This window comes from Priapulus caudatus, unplaced genomic scaffold (assembly GCF_000485595.1).
Source record: "Priapulus caudatus unplaced genomic scaffold, Priapulus_caudatus-5.0.1 Scaffold165, whole genome shotgun sequence".
Taxonomy (NCBI): Eukaryota; Metazoa; Priapulida; class Priapulimorpha; order Priapulimorphida; family Priapulidae; genus Priapulus; species Priapulus caudatus.
In genome coordinates, this window is record NW_014577226.1 from 138,205 (window position 1) to 140,838 (window position 2,634).

Here is a 2,634-nt window from a genome sequence, read left to right on the forward strand (position 1 = left end):
CTGTTATGTGAGGGCGGTGTAGCTACTGTTACATATGGGGTGGTGTAGCTACTGTTATGTGGGGGGAGGGGCTAGCCAGTGTTGTGAGGAGTAGCTACTGTTATGTGGTTTAGCTACTGTTATATGGGGGGCTAACTATTCCTGTGAGGGTTAGCTACTGCTGTGTGGATGAGCTATTGCTGTTTTGGATAGTTAGTGCTGCACTGGCTAGCTACTGCTTCTACTTCTGGTAGTTAAGGCTCTGTGGATTACTGACTGCTACGCGAGGCATCTAATGCTGTAGGGGGTTTAACGACTTGTGTAGGCTATCTCCTGTTATGTGAAGTTTAACTATTGCTGTGTGGATGAGCTACTGCTACATGGTGTGTACATGAGCTACTGTTACATGATGTGTACATGAGCTACTGCTACATGGTGTGTACATGAGCTACTGTTACATGCTAGGTAGAGTTGTGGAAGGTTTAGATAATGCTGTGGGGGATGAGTACTGCTCGATGGTGTGTAGGTAGACAGCTGGTGGAAGGTTGAGAATAATGCTGTGTGCCATGAGTAATGTCAGGCGTGTGTACATGAGCTATGTTACGTTGGTGTGACATGAGCTTACTGTTACACTGATGTGTACATGAGTATTCTGCTACATGTGTGTACATTGAGCTTACTGTTACTGCTGTGGTACATGAATACTGATTTACATGGTGTGTAGCTTGAGCTGTGGAGGTTAGATAAAATGCTGTTGTGCATGAGCTATGCCTACATGGGTGTGTAATGAGCTACTGTTACATGGTTGGTTACATGAGCCTTGTTACATGCTGTCTAATGAATACTGCTACATGGTGTGTAGCTACGAAGCTATCGAGGTTGGATTTTTAAATATAAGGTGTGTGATGAGCTATTGCTACATGCTGTAGTGCATGAAGCTACTGCTACATGAGTGTACATCAAGTACTGGTACAGTGTTATGCTGTGTCATGAGTACTGCTACATTGCCCCCAGTGCTTGCGCTACTGCTACATTGCTGTGTACATGAGTACTGCTTACTGTGGTATCTACTTGTGCTGTGTAGGCTAGTATGCTACATGTGGTATTACTGTTGTAGGCTAGCTAGCTGAGCTTACATGTGGTATCTACCGCTGTGTTAGGCTAGGATAACTGCCTCATGATGGGTTATACCGCTGATGTAGGCTGCTTAATGCCTACATGTGGTATCTACGCACTGTGTAGGCGGTGAGTATGCTACATGGTGGTATCTACTGCTGCGTAGGCTTAGCTAGTGCTAGATGTGGTATTACTAGATTGTTGCTGGCTGCTTATGTACATGTGGTTCTAGTGCTGTGTAGGGCTTAGTACTGCTACATGTGGTATCTTTGTGTGGAGGCATAGCTAATGCTACATGTGGTATCTATGCTGCGTAGGCTAGCTCTGCTATCATGTGGTATCTTACTGCTGCGGGTAGGCTAGTATGGTTAATGTGTGTATTCTATGTTGGGTAGGCTAGTACTGCTAATGTGGTATTACTGCCTGTGTAGGGTAGTATGGCCTACATTGTGGTGGTGGATATCTATGCTGTGTAGGCTAGACTGCTACATTAGTATCTACTGCTGTGTAGGCTAGTCTGCCTACATGTGGTATCTAGTTGTGTGTAGGCTAGTCATCTGCTACATGTGGTATCTACTCTGTGGTATGGCTAGGTACTGACCTACATGTGGTATTATATGCTGGTGTAAGGCTAGCTACTGCTAATGTGTATGTCTGCACTGTGTGGGCTAGCTACTGCGTACATTGTGGTTTATCTATGCTGTGGTTAGGTAGCTACTGCTAATGTATGTATCTACTGCTGTGTTGAGTAGCTATGCTACTGTGGTATTACTTGCTGTAGGTTAGGTAGCTCTGCTACATGTGGTTATTTTGCTGTGGTAGGCCTAGCTACTGCTACATGTGGTATCTACTGCTGTGTAGGCAGCTACTGTCTGCGGAGGGCTAGTACTGTACATGTTGGTATCTACTGCTGTGTAGGCTAGCGACTGATACATGTAGTATCTACTGCTGTGTCGGCTAGCTACTGTAATGTGGTATTTACTGCTGTTAAGCTAGATTACTGATATGTGGTATCTACTGCTGTGTAGGCTAGTACTTGCTACATGTGGTATCTATGCTGTGTAAGTGTTACTAACAAACTATATGGGTAGCTGTGCTGCCTGTGTGGATGAGGCTATACTGACATGGTGCCTTGGCTAGTGTTTATCGTGTAGTTGTTTCTCTTTGGCTTACACTCCTGTGTGCGTAGGCACTGTTGTATGGGTGTAAGATGCTGATGGGTGCTTAATGAGTGATTGACTGTGCAGTAGCTGCTGCTACTCTATAGACTGAATAATCAGGTATTGTATGGATTCATGGTGTCAATCAGTGTGAATTCTCGTCTGAGATGATAGCATAGGCTTAGATTTGTTAGCAAGAGCCCTTCTTCGTTAATATTTAGGAGTATAATGATTCGTAATCACAAAGTTTATATATGTGTAGGTACTGTGATATAGAAAGTGTCTTATAATGATCTTTCTCTGGATAGACAGCCAGAGCGGGTTCGTATAGTGTGCTGGGTGAAGAGTAGCTAGCTGAGGTTCGCCTGTAGATGTGGAT

The 2,634-nt window shown here is 44.3% G+C and overlaps 1 long non-coding RNA gene across 1 annotated transcript in view; it reads left to right on the forward strand.

Moving 5' to 3' along the window:
* LOC106806506 overlaps window positions 1-2,634 on the forward strand; it is a 5,648-nt gene continuing 3,014 nt past the window's right edge. Inside the window, exon 1 of the long non-coding RNA XR_001393551.1 lies at window positions 1-42. This is a non-coding gene — a long non-coding RNA (uncharacterized LOC106806506). The remainder of the gene's footprint in view (window positions 43-2,634) is intronic.